This window comes from Rhinopithecus roxellana, chromosome 4 (genome assembly GCF_007565055.1).
Source record: "Rhinopithecus roxellana isolate Shanxi Qingling chromosome 4, ASM756505v1, whole genome shotgun sequence".
Lineage (NCBI taxonomy): Eukaryota > Metazoa > Chordata > Mammalia > Primates > Cercopithecidae > Rhinopithecus > Rhinopithecus roxellana.
The window spans coordinates 21,686,544-21,710,898 of NC_044552.1; the positions used below are offsets into that span (position 1 = coordinate 21,686,544).

General features: G+C 37.7%; 2 non-coding genes across 2 annotated transcripts; both read right to left on the reverse strand.

Annotated features, from left to right (window-relative positions):
• Positions 1–12,904: 12,904 nt before the first annotated feature.
• TRNAT-UGU lies at positions 12,905–12,978 on the reverse strand. Its single transcript has one exon. It is a non-coding gene; the product is annotated as a tRNA-Thr (tRNA).
• A 4,347-nt stretch (positions 12,979–17,325) lies between these two features.
• On the reverse strand, positions 17,326–17,407 carry TRNAL-AAG. Its single transcript has one exon. It is a non-coding gene; the product is annotated as a tRNA-Leu (tRNA).
• Positions 17,408–24,355: the final 6,948 nt, after the last annotated feature.

Sequence of the window (24,355 nt, forward strand, 5' to 3'; positions counted from 1 at the left end):
TGTAATAAAAATGCTTGTACTGTATGAAAAATGCGCATTAGAGATTCAGTGTTCCCTCCTCCCTCGTCAAAGTTCAAATCTGAATAGTGGAGTTCTAGCAAGAAAGAATTTTTAAAATAAAGCAGGAAATTAGCAAAGAAATTCATAATAAAAAATATTCGCAAACTAAGGACATGAGTGGCCAGGTATTCAGCACATTGCAATGAAAAAGACTCACGTCTAGTTGTGTTCTTGAATTTTCAGACTAATCTGGGTAAGATTCCAAAGACTTCCAGAAGGGGTGTGTGTGTGTGTGTGTGTGTGTGTGTGTGTGTGTGTGTGTGTGTAAATCAAAATGATATTGGACTAACAGCCACTGTAGAAGTCAAAAGGTAAGGGGTAATGATTGAAAAATTCTGAAGCAAAATAATTTCCAACCTAGAATTCTATCTGCAACCAATCAATCAAATTAGAATAAGACATTTTTAGTCAGTTTTTATTTTCCAGGAACAGCTTCTTAGGAAGCTATTAGAGACATCAGCTTGGAGACATCAGCTGGGTAGCTGGTCAAATTGACCTAGACGTGTCTGGAAGAGGTAGGAATCCATTCTCTGATGAATAAACCCTCAAGCTAATCCTTATAGGCCAAGCTTAGAATTTATCATTTTTAGGAGGTCTTTCTTGATTAAATCGTCTCTTTCAATCAATCTTCACATATAGGCTCATTTCTGTTTATTGCATTTCTAATCTCCCAGCATCTCAGATTTAAGCTTCAGTTCTTTTAACTCCTTCATCTTTCTTACACCCATGACTTGTTCTTGATTTCCACTGCCACAATCCTCTCTCCAGTAGCCTTCCAGATGACCCCTCAACTTCCATCTCTTCTAATCTTTAATCCCTCATTATGCTGCCATAATATTTTTATTACTAATTTATTTGCTAATTTCCTGCCCTATTTTTTTATTCTTTCTTGCTAGAACTCCACTATTCAGAGGTTATGTGCCACCAAAATGAGGGAGTAAGTAGAAAAAGAGGAAGACATACAGGAAATGGAAAACCCACACAAGAGGATGACGGGAACTTCCATGGCAATGGTGAAGGGAGAGCTCTGGATACTGCTAGAGAACAATCAGGATTGAACAGGCACCAGGAGCCATGTCTCCAAGAAAAGAATAAGAATGAAACTGGTAACATCTGTCACATTTACTATGACACAACTCACTGAGAGGAGATTTTTAGGCCACTATATAGGTCATTACATGATTCCACCATGAGTAATGTTTATGTGTTTTGAAAGTGTAGGGCCAGGCACAGTGGCTCACACCTATAATCCCAGCACTTTGGGAGACTGAGGCAGAAGGATCTCTTGAGCCCAGGAGTTTGAGACCAGCCTGGACAACATAACAAGACCTCATCTCTACAAGAAATACAAAAAATTAGCCGGATGTGGTGGCATGTGCCTATAGTCCCAGCTACTCTGGAGACTGAAGTGGGAGGATCACCTGAACCTGGGAGGTCGAGGCTGCAATGAGCCATGATCGCACCATTGCATACCAGCCTGGGCAAGACAGTGAGACACTATCTCAAAAAAAAAAAAAAAGTGTAAACCCTGAATGCTGGCCTAGCTCAAAGTGTGATATGTGAGTATCTGAATGGTGAGGCATACGTTTTTCTCTCTTGCTCACTTGTTATTAAGGATTTAAAAAAAACTTATTTTCTCATGATAAATAAGAAATCATATCTAAAACTGAAAAATTAAAATAGAGTAAAGCTCATTATTAGAAAAATGGGCAAATAGGCCGGGCATGGTGGCTCACGACTGTAATCCCAGTACTTTGGGAGGCCAGCGTGCCAGATCACTTGAGGTCAGGAGTTCAAGACCAGCGTGGGCAACATGGCAAAATCCCATCTCTACAAAAAATACAAAAAATAGATTAGCTGGGCGTGGTGGCGGGCGCCTGTAATCTCAGCTACTCGGGAGGCTGAGGCAGGAGAATCGCTTGAACCGGGGAGGTGGAGTTTGCAGTGAGCTGAGATGGTGCCACTGTACTGCAGTCTGTGTGACAGAGTGAGACTCTGTCTTAAAAAAAAAAAAAGAAAGAAAAGAAAAGAAGAAAGAAAAGAAAAATGGGCAAATAGGAGAAAACATTGAGATTATTAAGAATGTGCTGCTTCAGGAGAACAGGAATTGAGGGTGAAGAGTGATGAGGAAGACAACTGCCACTTTTCCTTGCAAACTCACAGTATTATTTGACTTTTTAACCTTGAACATACCTGTATTTAATAAAAATAAAAATTAAATAAGAAGGAATAGAAGATATCTTAATATTTATAAATGATCAGGAAGGACATTAGAGGGATATGCATTGTTTGAAAGGATGAAAACTACACAGCATTGATTACTGCAGCATAGTGTGCATAAAGTGGTGTAGTGGCAAACCAGGCTGTAAAAGTAATTTGGATTCAGGATATGGAAAATCTTAAATACTAGGTTAAGGAGTCTGATCAAACAAAGATTTTTCAGGAAGGATGTGCAATGCTTGGAGCAGCACTTTAGAATGTTTCTTATGGCAACAAAATGGGGAATTAAAAAAGAGCCTGGTACTTGCAGATGTTTTCTTGCAGAAAAATAAATAAATAAATAAGAGCCTGGAAGTTATGAGGTCATCTGGAAGTCTGGAAGGCTACTGAGAGAGGCTAAGAGGATCAGCTGTTTAGTGACGATGGAAATCAAGAGCAAGGCACGGGTGTAAAAGGAAGGAGTTAAAAGAAACTGAAGCTTAAATCTGAGATGCTGGGAGATTACAAATGCAATAAACAGGCCCTATATGTGTGGACTGATTGAAAGAGATAATTTAATCAAGAAAGACCTCCTAAAAATGGTAAATTCTAAGTTTGGCCTGTAAGGATTAGCTTGAGGGTTTATTCATCATAGACTGGATTCCTGCCTCTTCCAGACACCTCTAGGTCAATTTGATCAGCCGCACATCTGCAAAATGTCATACAGCTGCCTGAATCCATGGCTAGAATTGTTTGTTGCTGCTGGTGAACTATCAAGTGCAGGGACCAGGACAAATATAGAGGCCGAAGCGGTGGCAAAGGAATATGCTTCCACAAACAGAGACGACAATAAGCTACATTTGACAGAAAGTCAATGCATTAGCATATAGAATGGTAGAGGAGAAAAGCAAAACAAGATCCTTTCCGCTCAAAAATATTCTCCATATTTTGCTTATTGTTCATTGTTTATATTGTTTGATCCTCAAATTGACCTTCAGAGTGCTGGCTTTTAGAGAATTGATGTTTAGAGTGACTTGACTTGTTCTCTCATGCCTTCATTTCTCCTAGACAACTGGATCTTTTGGACATAATTTGGGATTGAGATGAACAAGTGACAGTCACTGATTTGGCATAATGCTTCACTGAGGCATCTTACCTTGGCTCATTTTATCCAGCATTCAGAACCTTCATTTTCTCTCTCAAAGTAAAATAAAATAAAATAAAACTAAACTGAATCCAAGACTATGTAGGCTGGTGTGAGTAGAAAGAGACATCACGAAAACATACCTCTTCTCATTTGAGCTTGTATTAAGCAGGCATTGTTGGTTATTGAAGTCTAGATAGGAGAAGGGTTGCAGAAGGGTCAGATTCCAAAAGTCCTGAGAGATGGGAGCAGATACAATCAGGCCAAGGCTTCAATAAGAGCCACAAAAAGTCTTAGTATAGCAGGTGGGGTGAATATCATTCTGAAGGCAGAGAACATTCTCTCACTCCAAGTCTGATTAAAGGCAGTTAAAACCAGTTCTTACCCAGTGTATCAGTGATCCCTTAGAGACTGTGACTGTGAGTGAATCTCCCTGGAGAAACAGCATTTAACCCAGTCTTGAATATACCATTTTGGTTATGATTATAGATTGCATCAGTTTTTCTCATTAATTAATTAATTAATCTCGTCTTAATAACAAGGGAAGGCAGATTTACCCCATCAATTTTCAGGAAAGCAAATAAATATTGTGTTAATAATAATAATGATAATAATGGCTTAATATATCCTAGGCACTTTACATGAATCATGTAATGCTTTCTAACAACTCCTTGAGGTGGACATTATTAATTGTCTTTTTCATTGATGTATTTGAAACTTAAACTTAAAGAAGGTAAGTAATTTGTCCAAGGTTTGCAAGGCTCACACATTTCCAGAATTCAAACACCAAGTGAATGCTTTGCAAACGTTATGAGTAAGCACTTGTTTTTCTTATGTCTGTAGTATTTGGGGTATGTGCTTATTTGGTCTTTTCAGTCATATTAAAAGCTTCTTGAAGACAAGATTCACGTTCTTTTGGTCAGGCGCAGTTGCTCACTTGAGGTCAGGAATTTGAGAGCAGGCTGGCCAACACAGTGAACTCCATCTCTACTAAAAATAAAAAAAAATTAACTGGGCGTGGTGGTATTTGCCTGTAGTCCCAGATACTCGGGAGGCTGAGGCAGAAGAATAGCTTGAACCCGGGAGGCAGATATTGCAGTGAGCCGAGATCACGCCACTCCAGCCTGGGTGACAGAGCGAGACTGTCTCAAAAAAAAAAAAAAAAAAAAAAGATTCATGTTCTTTTTCAACTGGCTTATGCACAATGCTAATCAAATTAAGGTCCTACTTTTATTTCTTAAGCAGGCTGGTTTCATTTTAACTCGTTCTATCATATGAAGGATATCTCAAAGTGAATTGAGATATTCAGAACAGAAGAAGCAATTTAAAAAGTGCTTTAAAGGTCAAATCCTTATTTAATTGACAATACTTTTACCTCAACACTTCTTTTCATCGGCAAAGCTCCCTTTCTAAGCTGTCCTTCAGAAGCTGTTAGATGCTGTCACTAACTAAGCTGTTCAGAGCTATGCACACAATTTCCCCTTCTTCCTACTTGTAAATGGAAACAATCAGAAGATGAACGGAGTATGAATCCAAGACAGAAGCAGATATACACAGTCCAACAGATAGAGAAGATGAACTCAGCTTGTTTGTATGGCCTGTTCATTCTTCATGGAGAACCTCCTACATAGATATCTAAGATTTTATTTTTTATTTAACTTCTCCAATACTAAGATGGCTAAATAGCTGTTTATTAGGCTGCTATCTTCTCCTGACAGAAAATGGAAAGTTAACTCAGGCTTCCTAACCCACAGGGCTAAGGTTTGAGAGCAGTCTAAATTGCTTAATTTTGTTTAGCTGTATGGCCAGAAACTTCATTCTTGACTCTAGTAAAATAGGAGGCAGATATCATGAGGAAAGCATGGATTCCAGAGGCAGATAGACTTGGGTTTGAAACTGAACTTCGTCACTTACTATGTTACAGTAAACATCATTGAACTTGTTTTCTCATTTTCAAAGAACTGATTATAATACACGTTTGTCAGGATTGTTGGGTCAATTAAATAAGATTGACCTGGAATATGGTAGATGTTCAATAATGCTAACTCTTCCTTTCCCTGAAATAAGAGGGTAAGTGAATGTTCATGAATAGGTACAAAAATGTTGATGTATGTATAGACAGACATCCCTCTCAATTCAGGTCTGTAGTGTAATACTGTATTTAAAGCTGGAGTTCTGCAAATATGATTCACTTGCTTCAAAATCACTTGGAGTGCATATTAAAAATTCACGTTTCTGGGCCCTTAACAAAACAAGAATTAAAACCTCTGAGGGTAAACCTCAAGAAACTGTTTTTACCTAGTTCACTAGGTGACTCAAACATACATTTAAGCTAGAGAATCACTGCATTACAGAATCATACTGTTTTTTAAATTGCAGAACTAAAGTTCAATTCCCAGTGGGCCAATTATTTATTCCCTTAAGGACTAAAACTCTTTTTTGAAGATAAGGGCATATAAGCAAATATAAATTACTATTGTTACAATTAAGTAATATTTAGAAAATCATCTGTAAAATAGATAAAATGCTGGGTTCCCTAGAATGAACAATAAATTCTATCAAAGTTCAAAAAATGCCTTTAAGGATTGATAACATTTTTGTTACCCTCCTGGCCAGAAAAAGAGAGGACAAGGAAGAGCTTCAGCAAAGATGTCACAAAGAAAGGTCTTGGAAAACCAAGGATACTCATCTGTCTGAGGCTGGAGGGTTTCTGACGGAAAGTGATGGATGATAAAGTGCACAATGAGTAAAGAAAAGCTGAAAGGTCATGCTGAAGAATTTGAATAAACTTTATGAGTCCTTGTGCAAAGTATTAAGTCTACATTTTATATTTATGTGGATAAAGTAATAATAGTATTAAGAACCACTACTTATTTAGAGTCTATTATGTGCTACATATTTGGCAGATATTTTCTATTTTTAAAGTTAGTCTGCAGAATATCTCATTATCTATTTACTAAGTCACCCAGCTAGAAAGTAGTTACATCTAGTGTTTAGCAGAGATGGAACCCAATGTATGTGTGGTATCAAAGACTATGCACTTTCAATTTGGTAAGTAGAAATCACTTATATGTACTGGTTTCCACACTGGACAATCAGTTCCCTGGTTAAAGATAGGATATTCATTTTGAGAAATTCTAGTTAAGTACTCAGTCCTTCAGAATGTTTTCTACTACAATACAAAATCAAATAATAAAAATTGAGTAGAGTTGGAAAAAGCTTTCGATAGAAATAGAAAATAAGCTTTTCAACATTATAGGATGAAAAGTAAATAACTCAGCAAATTTCATCTTTTGCTTTGGCACCCAAAATGGCCAAGAATTAAACTCAAATACAAGTACTCTCTTGGACCTACGTTTGATGTTATCATGGTTTACCCATCTATCATACAGCTCTTGTTTTCATGTTTCTAATAGCTCCTTTTGTAACAATCAGGAAAGACTAGGTTATGCTGAGGTAACAAGTTAACTCAAATTCTGTGTGGCTTAAAACCACAAAGATTTGTTTTTTGCTCATGCCACATATCCACTGAGAGTTGGCTGGGGCCCCTGGTCAACATCATTCTCACTCTGAGATCACTGTGATGGAGCAACTTTTCTGGAAACATTGCTGACTCCCATAGCAGAACAAAAGAGAACTCTGGAGTATTTCATACTGGCAATTAAATACCTGCAGAATGGAAGTAGTAGACAGTCTTTCATTCACAACTCATTGCCAGAATTAGTCACATGGGCTCTCTCAAATACAACGGGGACAGAAAGTACCCTACTACCATGAGCCCAGAAGGCTGGTAGACAGAGGTATTTGCTGAACAACACTACAACTATTATATATTGTTTATGTAATTTTACTGTCTGAAAATTTTTTTGTAATTAGTCAGAAATAATTCAAAAGTGAAAATTGGCAGGGGGAACCCTCTTTTTCAGCTTTGAGGATTAAAACAGTCCTAGGGTTGAAGTCCATTATTTCATATTTGCAAGGAAAGAAATTGCACTCATACACTGTAGGACCAAGTTATTAAATTGTCTCTCTTACATCTTTAGTATATATACATCTGTCAATATATAACACCTTTTTTTTTTCTATCCATGCCACTTATATGAAGCATTAGAGGGAATCAGCGTGATATTCTTAACATAACCATAAGGTTTTTGTTTGTTTTAAAAGATACATTAATTTATTTAATAGTTAGTTAAAAGGTCAAACTGTGTAATAGGTGTTAAGGATTAGAAGCTCACTATCTCAGGGAGACTGATATGTAAACAGATAATTGTACTCCAGTAGTGTAAGGAGCTATGGTGGAATAATATGTAAAGGAGAATGACAGTAAACTAAAAAGGCACCTTGACTACATGTGATTTATTTGTTGTTTATTCACTTAACACACACTGTGATAGGTGTTGAAGATACAGTGGTGAAAAGGATATTTACAATCACTGCAATCATGGAATAGCACTAGGAAATGTAGGCACTAAATAAATACTAAAAATAGGCTTTGTATAGGTGTCTCACACCTGTAATCCCAGCACTTTGGGAAGTCGAGGTGGGAGTTTGAGACCAGCCTGGACAACATAGCAAAACCCCTGTCTCAAAAAGAAATAAAGAATAATAGGAAATACACACTGAATATAAAAGTAACAAATTCTATGACTGATGAAATACAGAGTGCTATGGAAGCAGTCATATTTCAGAAAAGACCTACAATATGCCAGGGCTTCCTATGTTCTGGGAATACAATAAACAAGACCAGGTTCCTATCCTCAGAGATATTTTGCTGAGAGAAGTTTTCCTGGGAAAAATATCATTTATCTAATACTAAAGAATATGAAGGAAGTAAGTACATAACAACAGGATGAAGAGAGTTAAAAACAGAGAAAATAGCATATGTGAAGGTCTGAAGGTGGAATGCTATGTCTGGTTAAAGTAACTGCTATGAGTTTGTGACCTCATGTCAGAGACTTGACTGTATCAAGCAGGAGAGGAGCTCAGAATAAGTGATTTGAAGAGGAAACACCATAGAAACTAACTCTGGAAGACAAGCAGATTTCTTCTGTGGTACTTGGAGTGAGTGATATGATTGTCCACATTAACATAGTAGAAAATAATCTTGCCTTTTAAAAACATACACTTAAATATGTCAATTAGGAAGTAAGAGTACTTCAGTTAAATATAAAATAGTGGAAGATTTGAGGCAAGATGATTGCTGTAATATATGTGCTGAGTCTTTCTGAATCACTGCATTAAAGAGGCATAACAATTAGGATAAAAAACCAAATGAACAAAAACCCATCAGCAATATCGTCAACAAAATGAGGTAATTAAGTATTCTCACAAACTCTCAAGTATGACTGAGTAGGAACTACTCAACAACAAATGCAAGGTACAACAACTGTAAGAGAGGAAATGAGGAGAAAGAAAATGAACTTCTGATGGCTCTCAGAACTGGAAAATCCAGAAATAGTAACGGGCATTTGCCTACTAAAAGGAGGAGAGGGCTCCACCTGAGAAGAGAAGCTCAGCAAATTGATCTAATGACAGTGGCTAAAAGGGAGAGTTTTTACTGATTCTGATTCATAAGTAAGTGCAAGGAGACCAGAGGAAGGCCAGATATACTGAGGTTATCTGGGCCCTGTGAACCCTTGAAATGAAGGAACTTTCTATAATAAAAACCCACACCATGACAGGGTGCAGGGGCTCATACCTGTAATCCCAGCACTTTGGGAGGCTGAGATTGGCAGATCACTTGAGGCAGGAGTTCTAGACCAGCCTGGCCAACATGGCGAAACCCTGTCTGTACTAAAATACAAAAATTAGCCAGGAGTGGTGACCCGCACTTGTAATCCCAGCTAAGCAGGAGAAGCGCTTGAACCAGAGAGGCAGAGGCTTCAGTGAGCCGAGATAGCGCCATTGCACTCCAGCCTGGGCAACAGAGAGAGGCTCCATCTCAAAAAACAAAACAATCCCACATTCATATTAAACAACTAAGAACAAAGAAAAAAGAAGTGAAAGTAGACCTAAACAAATGGATATTCGTTCTATGTTCTATGATTGGTCATCATAAATATATCACTTTTCTTTATAAATTTATATAAATTATATTAAATTTATAAATTTGATCCAAAATCAGTAAATAAAAAGTACTGCTCATTTAGTCACAGAAACCTAAACAGAGCCCAACAATCTTCTAGAGTTGGGGAGTTAGCATTCAAGGAAGCCAAAGTAACTAAAATCCACAGGCAAAGTATGAAGGGGAAGAGGGCTACTGAGAGGGAGAGTTCTGAAGATCTGCAGAGGGTTCTTTGGCGATTAGAAAGACTTTTAGTTGGGTTCTATGTCCCTTGACATACCATCATCATCATGTTGTTTTTCAGCACTTTCATACTTTCTGGCACTACGAGATTATCCAGGCTTATCTTGTATATTTCCTCCCTAGTCCTACCATTCACCACTTCTCCAAGGAGCCCTGGTTCCTTTTATTGGAAAAGGGTTTTAGAAACCAAGATCTGGGCACTAGGTGTCCTTATTGCTAATGGGATATGTGTTTTATGTGTATATACATAATATATATACATATTATATACATACAAATATCTATAAATCTATATATCCGTTTGTATCTATATTAAGCTAAATGTGAGTTCATACTGATATTTCCAATTCCAATCCATTACCACCTGGATCATTCCAACCTTCTTCCCTTGCTTGTCTATAATTCACACCCAAAGTGAGAAGCCTGGCTCTCACCATCTAGCATTCATTTATTTAATTGTTCAATTCCAGTATCCATGTAGAGGGGTTTCAGAATTGTTAATCCATAGTCTCCTGGTAAATGACTTAATCAACTAGAGTACAATGTTATGTACAGTTCTTTTTGACTTTAGTCTTGCAGACTCTACTAATTTCCAAAGTTACTTAGTTCAGCGGCTTTCTACTCGACTTCCTTCAATGAAGGTGTTTTGTAGATTTGTAACACAGTTGTATTCTTTTGCCACAGTATGAGTTTCATCCTGGGATGCTGATAGGAGAATCTTTTTAATAGGTGATGTATAAGCAAACTGTTTGCTCCCAAGGTCTATTATTTTGGTTACTTTTTCAGCAAGTTCCAGCATATATCTAGTTTTGAGGCAAATAATTTGTGATTATTAGTAAGTTTTGAAGTATTGAGACTATTGTCTGCAGCTTTTTAAATATGTTAGGTCAACTATTCCATTTTATGTAAACATCATTATAACTGTATAAGAAAACAGTTGTGGCCGGGCACAGGGGTTCACGCCTCTAATCCCAGCACTTTGGGAGGCCGAGGCAGGTGGATCACAAGGTCAGGAGATGGAGACCATCCTGGCTAACACGGTGAAACCCCGTCTCCACTAAGAAAAAAAAAAAAAAAAAGTACACACAAAAAAGCAAACAGTTGCAAAATCATGTGTGGATTGTCTACTATGTTTCTGAATAAATAAAAACTATGAAAGTGGTCAGTATGATCATACTCAGCCAGAATCTATTACATTTTGATGTGCTACAATTGTTTTCTGAATACACAGTGTTCCACTGTCAATGATAGTTGTTTGATGTTTTCTTATTATTTTTCTATTCTATAAATAATTTACTAACCAGATGCAGTCTTTTGACAGCAGTTTGAGATTCAGAAATTTTACAAAAAGCAAGTAAAACAGAAGCATAATTCTATCTATTAAACAGATATATTGCTAAACTTAGAAATGCTTTAAGGTGTTTCTAAATATCCAAATACTTGGTGGCCATAATCAAAAGCACACTGAATGCACCAAAATGAATATTTATTGAACAAATTTTTTGTATGTAGCATAATTTAATTCAGAGAAGAGCTTTTAGGTATGTAATTTAATCATGATGATCCTGATTTTTATTATTGTGTAAATTTCTATATGTTTGCTACCTCAATTAGAATATATGAGGCCAACATTTTCATGCACTCTTTCTTATTTTATTTAACTGTTGATCTATTTCCCTAATTATTTTAAAATTCTGTATTGCTTCTGTACATGTATGAATAGAAAAAAAGATAGATTTTGTTTACTTGCTAGTAGAAGTTAGTAAATTGTTAAGCTTTGGGATTTCTATCATAAAATGAAATAAGAGCTTAAAGTGTGGTTTGAAGAACTAAACACTTGGCCCCAAAAATGTTTGTTCAAATAATAATAATGCTGACTCTTACTGAAAGCATTTTTGTTAAACAGTAATTTATTTGTATTTATTCTTGAAAACGTTCTTATAACAATTCCATTATCATTAAACAAACAAGGGAAGTGAAGCCCAGTGAAGTTATGTAGTTTGCCTAAACTACATAGTTATTAAAGAGGACAGCTGAGGGATATACCCAGGCATTCTGATGTGACTTCGAATGGATCCCTGTCCAGGGTCGGAATCTAATGAGGGGCAGCATGTAATAGGGTGCAGCAAAGGTAAAGCTGAAAGTCAATTAACTATTTAAGGATGTTACCTAGGGTTATTAGAATAACATGGCAAGCAGAGTCATCCTGTGATCACTTCTCATGAAAGATAAAGGAAAACAAAAAATAGATCTGCTAGTGGCTTATAAGAAGGGCAGAGAAATCTTTTCGGTTTCTACTCATACACTCCTCATCTTCTTTGTTTGTTTAATTTTTCTCCATAGAATTCACCACAATCTGACATAATCTTTATGTTATGTTTTTATCTATTCATTATCTTCCATAGTCTTCCAGATGATAAGGTCCATGAGGGTAAGAATTTGTTGGGGTGGAGGGATGGTGAGGGGTTGGCATTTATTAAACTGTCCTACCCCTGGCCTTGGAGCAGTACCTTGCACATAGAAGGCAGTCAATACATCTGTGTTGAATTAATGGTCAAAATAATGAGATATGTAAACAAATACAAGTAAGATTGGCCCTTATTAGCTTTGGATGTTTGAAAATTTTCCTTAATTTGCTCTATTCCTTCAGCACTTTTGTTCCAGTCCCAGAGATGCACCAGCCTCTGGCAAATACAGCTTCTAACTGGCCGTCACTGTAAAGTGTTCCTAGTTCATTTTATAAAAGAGTTAACAGGGTTTTAAAAACTATTTTCCTGCTGTTCTCTTCAAAAAGCAAGTAGGACCCTGCAACTATGCTAATTTCCTGTCTGTTTTATGGTAGACTTATTACTTTATGGTAGTATATTAATTTATATGAACTCTACTGAAATCAGCTATAGAGCTGGACGTTACTGGATTCTAGAGATGACATAATCTACATCTATATAGGTTTTGAATCTGTGCATACACAGAGAAGCTCAATAAATATTTGTTGGAAAAAAAGATCTGCTGCTGGAATTTAATTCAAAACCTCACAAGGCTCTCATTCTCTTCTTTGAGCTTGGGAATTTTGCCTTCACATAACCTATAATTGATTGTATTTGCACTTGCAGTACAGTGAGTACAGTGGAGAATTCAGGTACAGTAGAGGTTAACGAAGAACTGGCTTTCTAGTGAAAATGAAAACATCGAGGCCCTACTGGGATTCGAACCCAGGATCTCCTGTTTACAAGACAGGCGCTTTAACCAACTAAGCCATAGAGCCGACAGGTAAAAGAACGTTGACTATAGAATCTATTCCTGCTTTTAAGTAAAATATTCTTGGCATAACGTCTCTACGTTCTACCACAGTTTGCCGTGAGAAAAGGGGCAAACTCCAAAACTACGTTTTGCTTACTTAGAGGCACTGCGGAACTAATACAAACGAAAAAGTTTTTGGGCAGCTTAAATATTAGAACCGTTCATGCTTTAGTTAGTCCAAGGATAACCACACGTAAAAGTCAAGAGTACTCACTTTTTCCAAATGTGATAAAGTTTCCTAAAATTAAATTTTGCAGGTACTACTTTTTATCATTTTAATGATTCGTCGTTCGAATGTCCTAAGGGGAATCTCTAACAAAGGAACTCCACAAGAGACTCGTAGACTACCGAGTTGGGCATATGGTGTTCTGACAGTCATTTGCACTCAGGAGGCAGCTATTTGGAGGGCAGAGGACCAGAGCGTCAACCCCTTCCCAATGTGAGCATCACTCTAGAGATTATCTTCAGGGCTTATTTTTCTTTAGACTTGATCTCAGCTCGCTCTCACAACCAGTCAGGTTCTATTTTATAGTATCTTAGTTCTCTGGGCTGCACTTGGCAAGACAAGGGAGTCAATTTGAATGTGTCTCTGGGTTAGGAAAGGTTAATACATTTAAGCCTGATTAAAGGAAACATCTGGCCGGGCGCGGTGGCTCAAGCCTGTAATCCCAGCACTTTGGGAGGCCGAGACCGGCGGATCACGAGGTCAGGAGAGCGAGACCATCCTGGCTAACACGGTGAAACCCCGTCTCTACTAAAAATACAAAAACTAGCCGGGCGAGGTGGCGGGCGCCTGTAGTCCCAGCTACTCGGGAGGCTGAGGCAGGAGAATGGCGTAAACCCGGGAGGCGGAGCTTGCAGTGAGCTGAGATCTGGCCACTGCACTCCAGTCTGGGCGACAGAGCGAGACTCCGCCTAAAAAAAAAAAAAAAAAGGAAACATCTGAACGTTCTCTGGAATCTCAATCTTGTTTCCAAAATGAATTATTTGAGCAATTAATTCTGAAGTTTCTACCATGATTTATAATTACAGAGCTCAGGGTGAAAATCAGAAATCACCTTCATTTCTTTGCCACAAAAGCAATAAGGAAAATTATCCTGGGATTTTCATTGGAATTCCTTTGGACCGCTAGATAAATTTTAGGGAGAACTGATAAACTTTTAATCCATACATATGGCATAACACTCCATTTATTCTTTTATTAAATTTATTCCTATAAATTTGATATTTACGTTATTATAAGTTATACTTTAAAATTTTTATTTCTACTTTTTTTTTTGAGACAAGGTCTCTGTCACCCAGGCTGGAGTGCAATGGCGCGATCTCGGCTCACTACAACCTCCGCCTCCCAGGTTCAAACGATTCTCGTGCCTCAGCCTCCCGAGTAGCTGGAATTACAGGGTCATGTCACCATGTCCAGCTAAATTTGTTGTAGTTTTTGGTAGAGACGAAGTTTCAGCATGTTGGCCAGGCCGGTCTCGAACTCCTGATCTCAAGTGATCTGCCCGCCTTGGTCTCCCACAGTGTTAGGATTACAGGCGTGAGCCACTGGGCCCAGTCCTTGTTTACAACTGGTGTTTAAAAGTATAATTCATTTTTATACTTACCCTGTATAAAGACACCTTTTTAAATTTAATTATTAATTCTAATAGTTTGTAGATTATTTTGAATCTTCCACAGACACAATTTTAATAAAGGATTAAATTTATGGGACAGATTTTAAAAATAAAGGAATTCACTTTCATTTCTTTCTGTTGCCTGAAATGAGGTTGACAGGAGACACAATAAAATCTGTTGTCACCAGTCAGTGCAACTAATTTAATAAGAAAAGCTTAAAACAGCTACAACTTTGTATTACTTTTAGAAAAGTAAAAATAACAAATATTTATATTTGTAAAAACATTAACAGGGATTGGTAATATGTTTGAGGCTAACTCTGCTGCTTCATAAATAGAATAGTAAACAACAGACACACTGAATTCCCACACTTGAATCTTCTGTCAATATATGCCTTGGTAAATGACATGCTCAGGAATTATGAGAGAGTGAATAAACCAATTAGGCCTCCCAGATAGTTTTTTTTTTTTTTTTTTTCCCAATGGAAGCACCCAAAAGTTGAGGGGAAAAGGGGAAAAAATGGTTAAGACTGTAATTATTGGCAACTTAAATCAACAGAAATAGACAGATTATTCAAAACATATGTTGGGCTAATTGGACAGCCACTTAGGAAAAGAAAAGCTTCAAGCTATGAGACTAAAATAAATTCCAAATACAGGCAAATTGTAAAAGTAAAAAATGAAAAAAAAAAAACCCCACAATTATAATTACTATAAATGCCAAGACAGAAATTTTATATAACTTTGGTACAGAAAACTAATTTTTTACACAAAACTCAGAGACAATAAGAGTTTAACATAATTCACTGCATTAAACAACATTTTAAAAATTCCACTGGGATGTACTCTCATCCCCTCAAAAAGGCATAAACAAAGTGACAAAACATCAAGTAAAACTGGGGGGAAAATATTTGTAACTTATGTTTTAAAGAGTTAATATTCTTCATTTCTATCTGTTGCCTGAGATAAGGTTGACAGCAGACCCAACATAATCTGTTGTCGCCAGTTGGTACAACCTATTTAATACTAAAAGCAGCACAGAAGTAAGAAGTAAAGGAAGCTTAAAAATGAAACTATAGAAATACGGTGAGATAATGTCTTTAACCTATCAGATTGGCAAACAACAGCAAAACAAAAACAGTTGTTTGTGGTAGTGCTGCCGAACAGTACTTAAAGATGTTGAATTCGTTTTCTGTAGCTTCTGTAACAAATCACAGTACAACAAACTTGGTGGCCTAAAATAAGTGACTTCTTTTCTCACATTTCTGGAGGCCAAAAGTCCAAAATCAGTATCACCGGTCTGAAATCAAGGTGTTGGCAGGGCTGTGCTCCCTCCAGAGGCTCTAGGGAAGAATATGTCCTTGCCTTTTCCCAGCCTCTGGTGACTGCCCGCATTCCTTGGCTTGTGGTGGCATCACTCCTATCTGTGTCCCTGTGGTCACATTGCCTTCTCCTATTCTGTCACTGTATAATCTCCCTGTGCCTCTATTAAAGGTATTTGTGATGGTATTTGAGCTCCACTCGGATAATCCAGGATAATTTCCTCATCTTTAACTTATTCTCCAAAGACCCCATTTTTGGGGTTCTGTGCAAAATAAGGTAATATTCAGAGATTCCAGGAATTAGAATGTGTATATCATATCTTTTGGGGGCATTTTTCATTCAGTCACAGGCATTGACATCCTTATTCCTCCGTCTACAAACTATGTGATTTAGATGACTGCGGTTGTGTGATTAATTGATTACAACTCCAATTTTCTTTTCTGTAAAATGTGGATTATATGAACTTCCTTATATATTATTGAGATTATTATATGACTCAATATATGTTAAGAATTTATGACAATATCTGGGGCTTAGTTGGAGCTAAATGACTGATAATTGTCATTATTACAATGTTCTGTGCTGGTAACAGTGTTGAGGAAACAGGTTCTTTCTGGGTCCTATAGGAGAATAAATTTGCAATATTTAGGGAAGGAGAATGAGGCAAGAGCCACCAAAATCATCATCACACACATACGTTTTGATTTAGCGATTGCACTCTTAGAAAGTTTTCTAATCCCATGCACCTATTAAATGTGGCTACACAAGTTAATTTATTGCAACGTCATTTATATTGTTTAAAAAGGCTGCTGAAATAAATTCAGATACATTCATAAAACTGAATGCTATGCAGACAAAACAAAGAGGGAAGAGGCTCCTTCTTTGTTGACATGGAAATTACTGCAACATACATAGAGTGAAAAAGGCAAGGTGTAGTAGAATGGGTTTGGAAAGCATATTTATAGTGGAAAAAAAATAGTGTTTCTATTGGCTTGTATATGCAAAGAATATGCCTTGAATAGAACTCCAGATTTTAATATGGCTGGTTGCCCGAGGGGCCAGAATTGGGTGTCTGGTAGGATGGGGTGGGTACACAAATAGACTATCATTATGTACGTACTCTTAAATTTTTGTAATTTTGAATCATGTGAGTTGTACTTTTTGTATGACCATTTTTAAAACATAAAAAGGAACATACTCCCTTGGACATGAAGTCTTATATATGACTGATGGCAGTCTGATTTTACAGCTACTATTTGGTTTTCAACCTACCATTATCAGGATTAAACACCTAACTTGCGCTCGCAGTGGAAAACGTTTCTCTTGCAAACCTCGATGAGCTTTAGATATCCGTAGTCATTTTGCAATAAATTTGGCAGCGGTGGGATTCGAACCCACGCCCCCGAAGAGACTGGAACCTTAATCCAGCGCCTTAGACCGCTCGGCCACGCTACCACGCCAGTAGGCTTTCAGAACTCATCTTAATGATTTAAGAGACACAAGATTATTCTGCGTTTTATTACTTTCTTCTCAGAGCATTTCTACACAAATGATTCCGTAGTGGTCTCAACCACCGATAAAATCTGTAAATAGGTTCCTTGTCCCAGTCCCTTGTCCTGCATCTGAGATTTGTATTTGCTTCCGGTCCTGTTTCTGATACCTGAGAGTAAAAGGACAGGAAACCGGTACCTAATGTCCAACAAATCTCAAGAGAATCGGTTCTTAAGAACATGATTAGAAATCACCGCCTAGGCCGACGCAGCACGGGGTCTCTGAGGACTCTGAGATAGAGTCTCCAGTTTGTCAGCTGCGTTTGGGGGTCTGGAGCAAGATGTTATTTTTAATGTTGGCAACCAGAAAACAGAGGAGCTCTCATCCCGATCCACCCGGAACTCGCGTCTTGGTTTGTGTGTCTGTGCGTGATTTCCTCTTGTGAAAGGGGTGGAAAGAACTATGCAAACAGACCTGCTTTTTTTGCTGAATGTGTTCATGACCTTAGTTTTCAAAGTTCAGGGCAAGGACCAGTTTGTATTTGGTGCGGAGCTTCACACCCTCTCCGGACACTAAGAGGATGTGTCGCCTGCTCACTGCAACCCCACAAATGCCGTCTGGGCTGGCACTCCGACCTCTTCTCCCCTGTTGCAGCCCCAACGCCGCTCATCTTCTTATTTAGTCTCACCTGTCCCGTTAGATGCTGCCCCTTTTTAAAGGAGCCCCAGTTCGACTATTTCAAATGCCAGCAGCTCCACTTAATAGCTGCAGGGTCATTGGCAAGGCACTTAAGCTCACTGGATCTCACTTTCCTCATATGTAAAACCAAGACAATAAAACTTGCCTTTAAAAATTATAGCAGAATGTTTTGATACAATGGATTTGGGGGCTCGGGGGAAAGGGTGGGAGAGGGGTGAGGGATAAAAGACCATATATTGGGTACAATGTACACTGCTCTGGTGACGAATGCACCAGAGTCTCAGAAACCACCACTAAATAACCTAGTCATATAACCAAACACCACCCGTTTCCCCCAAAACCTATTGAAATAAAAGAAAGAGTTAAAAAAAAAAAAAGCAGAATTTTTATTTTTAGCAAATGCATGTAAATTGCTTAAAACTGCACCTGGCTCATAATAAGCGCTCAGTATAGTTCACTATCAGAATTTGTATCACGTATTAGCATTCACTGAACAATTTTTTATATCAAGTACTCAGTCTCATGAACGACACAGTGAGATATCTCACTTCACAGGTAATGAAGTTTTTTAAAGTAACATATTTACAAGAGAGTCGAGTGAGTTATTTTTCCTAAATTAAGATGGCACATGGAAAATTTACACCTCAACCCTACAATTTCAAACGTTGGGCAATTTTCACTTTGTCAGATTGCTTTATCTTGTATATTGTTTCTCCCTTCTCAATCATTCCACCTCATCTCTTCCCCCTTGTCTCACCTCTATTTATGCTATTCTGGAGTTCTAGACCTGTGAAGATCTTTCAGTGGCAAGGTTAGGGACATTGATTTTAAGGAGAACTTTGGCAGGCAAGAAGGTGCAGCTTCAGACCCAGGCGAGCCTGCAGCTATGATTTCATTAGAGCTTATCTGCTTTCTGTGTCAGTCATTGCTTCCGGCTGGGAGTCTTCAGGCTGTGGACCCAGCTCAGTCCCTTTGCGTCTGTACGTCACCTTCTAGTAACATCTTTACACATGTTGTGGTGGGGGGTAGTGTGCAATCTAATGAAGTCTAACATCTCCCAGCAGAAAGTGGTGTTTAAGGCACAGTGGGAAAATCCACTGTGTTGTACATTTATTTAATCAAGGGGAAAGTCCTGAGATGATTTTTATAAGTCATATGACATACTTGGAAGGAAGTAAACACATGACATAGCATACATTCTCATTTTACACTCTATTTTGAAAATCTAACTTTTCAGAAAGTTCACATAAACTTGAAAGAGTATAATTAATGGATTTGCTAAGACAGTTAGGAGTGCCTTCTTAGTGCAGGAGGCGGCACATCAGTCTCATAATCTGAAGGTCCTGAGCTTCAACCTCAGAGAAAGCATGGTGATTTTGTAATTTCCATATACTTCTGCTTGAGAAAGAAAAATCCCACCCATTAAGCTTTTCCGTATGAAATCTGGATTCCTGGATCACTGACAGACAACATGACTGAAAAATGAGGCTGCAGTCCCTCAAGAACCCTACCAACTTCCTTTGTGAGTTAGATGCTATTTTAATGCACTGACAGCAGTATTATACAATACCACAGTCTGTACCAAATACCATACATCTTTATTAGTTGCCTATGGCAGCTTTTGAAAATTACCATGAATTTAGTGGCTTAAAATAACACAAATGCATTATCTTAAATTTCTGGAGGTCAGAAGTTTAAAATGGGTCTTAGGGAGATAATCAATGTGTGACAGAGCTGCTTTCCTTCTGGAGGTTCTAGGGAAGAATCCATTCCTTGCCACATTGCTTGACTCACGGCTGCATCACTGATCTCTGCTTCTGCTGTCACATCTTCTCTAACTCTGGGGAGTCTCATGCAGCCTGGTCGATGTGTCTGTTTGGTGATGGGGAGTACAAACTCAATGTCACCCGACTGGGGCAGTTTGAGAAAACTAACCATAACCCGGTGTTGCAGCTTTAGTTTTGCCTTCACCCAATGACAGAACCAGCAGGACAGAGATTGAAATAAACCTATCCCATTCTTAGTTTGCTTTGATAGGAACAAGAGGGCTGTATTCCCTACTGTGGGCGGCTTCCCCAAGAGAAAGACCGCTCTAGAAAACTGTCCATGAAGTCATAACTGTCTTGCGTGTGAAGGCAATAGACAGGTGGAAATAGGATCCTGCTTCCTGACAAGATGTGGACAACATGGTCCTGTCCAGTGACCTTGGAGGCTTTTATAAGACAAGATCTTCCTCAAAGGCAGGGCCCCAACCATAGCATATAAGCACCTGCCTGGCATGGATCATGGTGTCAATCCTGAAGCCCTCCAATGCTATCGGCTTACCTCTACCCTTGTGAGAAGTCGGGATTCTCGTCTTTAAAACCTCAGTGTCCAGAAACCCCATAAACATCTGAACCCCCACTCCTTTCTCCCCTTCAACTCTTCTTGTTGGTATGTAGAGTCACTCAACCATAGCAAAAACCAGGAGACTGTGGCCCCATCCCTAATTGTTCTTTCTGGAGGGAGTAAAGTCAGGACACATGCAAGAAGAGTGGTCCTCCACCCCAATGGTGGCCACATTTTGACTAAGAGTGGATGAGGACCCTCTGTCCAATGTGCTGAACTCTGTGAGGTACTCATGGCTGTGCAGGCCACTACAACAGCAACTCCCTGCTACTTATTTATAGACTCATGGGCTGTTATAAATGGGCCAGCCATATGGTCCAGTGACTGTTGGACGGATAATTGAACAGCCAGGCCAACATGGTGAAATCAAAGGAAATATGGAGAGATATTCCCTTTGAATGGTTAGGGGGACTCAGTATTATCAAGGTATCAGTTTTTCCCAATTTGATCTATAGAGACAACATAATCCCAATCAACATCTCAGTCAGTTATTTGTGGATATTGACAAATAGATCATAAAGTGTATACAGAAAGGCAAAAGATACAGAATAACTACACAACATTAAAGAAGAACAAATTCGAAATATTGGAGAAACACATCTGCCATGTGTTCAGATATCCATTCAGACTCTAATCTGACCAAGGCACCTTCTTCACAGCCCAGATAATGCAGCAATGGGCATGTTTCTATGGTGTACAATGAACTTGATCTTCTCTATCACTTCCAGGCACCCAGAGTGGGAGGGGCGGTGTTAAAGCACTAGAATGAATAACTCAAGCAACAACTACAAAAGGACCATCAGGAAGGACAACTCAACGAAGGGTAGTACTCCTGCTTAATGAAAGTATTTGGGCCTTAAGTAGTGCCCTCCAATGAAAGGGAAACATGGCATTGCAACACATGCTGGGCAATGTTGACTTTGGAAATATGGTTGCCTGATGTGGCTACCCCCGAGGAATCCCAATCTCAGTATATCCAGTCACAGTGTTTGGAGGTCAAGGCTGCAGGGAGCCACAATTGAGCCACTGCACTCCAGCCTGGGTGACAGAGTGAGACCCTGTCTCAAAAAAACAAGCAAGCAATAACAACAACAAAAACAAACAAAAAACCAAAACAATCTATGTAGTAGATTGACATCCTGGACTATTGCTTCTGGTGGTAGACTGTGTTACACTGTTTGTTATCCCATCCAGTGACAATGGTATTTCTCCCATTCATTTAAGTATTCTTTAATTCCTCTCAGTTATCTTTTGCAGTTTTTCAGTGTGCAGGTCTTACACACATTTTTTAACTTACCTTTAAGTATTTCATAGTTCTGAAGCTCTTGTAAAAGGTATCTTTTTGTTTTAAAATCCAATTTTTCTTTCCTTTGAATGTTTCACTAACTTTGGATTCTTGGAGTTTAATCCCAGGAATGTCCTGCTTGGTCATGATGTGTTACCATTTTATAAATGGTTGAATTTGATTTGCTAAATTTTTAAGGATTTTTTTTCTTCTTATGAGGAACACTGGTTTGCAGTTTCATTCCTTGTATGGCTTTGTCTGGTTTTGATATTAGGGTAATGCTGACCTGATAAGGGAGTTCAGATGTGTGGCCTCCTCTTTTGCTTTCTGAAATAAGTTGTATAAAATTGATATTATTTATTGCTTAAATAGTTGGTAGAATTTACTTGAAGCCATCTGGGCCAGATTTTATTTCTTTGTAAGAATGTTATAAAGCATGGATTTCATTTATTTAATCGATATAGGGCTATTTAGATTATCTATTTCTTCTTGGATACACTTTGTGTCTTTCAATGAGTTTTTCCATTTCATCTATGTTGTCAAAGTTATTGGTGAAATACATTCATAACATTTCCTTGTGTCCTTTTATTATTTGTAGAAGCTCTAGTGATATCTACTCCTTCATTTGTTTTCTTTCTCTTTTAAATTTTTTTTTTACTTTTTAAATATAGAGATGGGGTCTTGCTATGTTGCCCAGGCTGGTCTTGAATTCCTGAGCTCAAACAATCCTCCTGCCTCAGCTTCCCAAAGTGTTAGGATTACAGGCGTGAGCCACCATGCCCAGCCTACTCTCACTTGTGATATGTGTGTCTCCTCTCTCTTTTTTCCTGAAGAGTATGGCTAGAAATTTATCAATTTTGTTAATCTTTCCAAAGAACCAGCTTTTGATGTTACTGTTTTTCCTTATTGGTTTTCAGTTTTCTATTTCATTGGCATTTACTCTTTATTATTTTCCTCTTCTGCTTGCTTTGGATTTAATTTGCTCATCCTTTTTACTAAGTTTCTAAGATAGAAGATGAGAACATTGATTAGAAATATTTCTTCCTTTCTAATATGTTTAATGCTAAAATTGTCCCACTAAGCATGGTTTTTGCTGCATCCCACAAATTTTGATATGTAGTATTTTCAGTTTTATTCAGTTTAAAGTATTTTCTAATTTCTCTGTGATTTTTTCTTCGACTTGTGGGTTACTAGAACTCCGTGGTTTAATCTCCAGATATGTGTGGCTTTCTCAAATATCTCCAAATGTTACTGATGTTCAGTTGTGTACAAGAAAAAACTCTCTGTGATTTTAATCCTTTCAATGATTATACATCTATATATATATATACACATATATACACACACATACATTGAAAGAAAAAATATGTATATGGATTTGTGCAATCATGCAGATAAAGATATGGACTTTACAGTTTTAAAACATGCCTGAACTTTTTCTTTTTTGCAACTCCTCCCATCAAATTATATTTTATGTCACTTTTCCTTACACCTGCATGGACTTTGGTGACTGCCTCCATTGACAGAATGTGCAAACACAGTGCTATGCAACTTTTAAAGTCTAGGTTAGAAAAGGTTTTGCACCATCTAGATCTGCCTATTTCTTACATTGAGTTGTTTTCTTATTGTTGAGCTTTAAAAATTCTTTGTGTAATTTGCATACCAGTCCTTTATCTGGTACATATCTTGCTAATATTTTCTCACAGCCTGTGGCTTGCCTTTTCGTTTTCTTACTTGTCTTCTGCAGAGCAGATGTTTTGAATTTTAATGAAGCTCAGCTTATCAATTTTTTTCTTTATTGAAGATGTTTTTGACATTGCATGTAAGAAGCTGTTGCCAAACTCAAAGTTACCTTGATTTTCTTCTATGTTATCTTCTATGAGTTTTATAGTTTTGCATTTTATATTTAGGTCTGTGATCTTCTTTGAGTTAAGTTTTGTGAAAGATGTAAAGTCTGTGTCTAGATTCATTTTTTGCGTGTAGATGTCCAGTTGTTCCAGCCCCATTTGTTGAAAGTACTATCCTTTCTCCATTGAATTGCCTGTGCTCCTTTGTCAAAGATCAGTTGACTATATTTGTGTGGGCCTATTTCTGGACTCTCTATATTCTATTCCATTGATTTATATATCTTTTCTTTGACTAATATCACATTGTCTTTATTTTTTGTTTGTCATTTTCTTGTCTTATTGCATTAGCTAAAACTTCTAGCACGATGTTAAATAGGAATGGTGAGAGTGAAGACTCTCACATTGTTCCTAATCTTAGCAGGAAAGAAACTAGTTTCTCACTATTAAGTATGTTGTTGGTTGTGGCATTTTTTGTAGATGTGCTTTATTAAGTTGAGGAAGTTCCCCTCTATTCCTAGTTTAGTAGAGTTTTTATTATGAATTGGCGATGAATTTTGTCAAATGCTTTTTCTGCACCTATTGATATAATCATATGATTTTTCTTCTTTAGCCTTTTGATGTAATAAATTGCCTTGATTTTTGAAGGTTGAACAAGGCTTGCATACCTGGAATGAATCCCAATTGGTTCTGGTG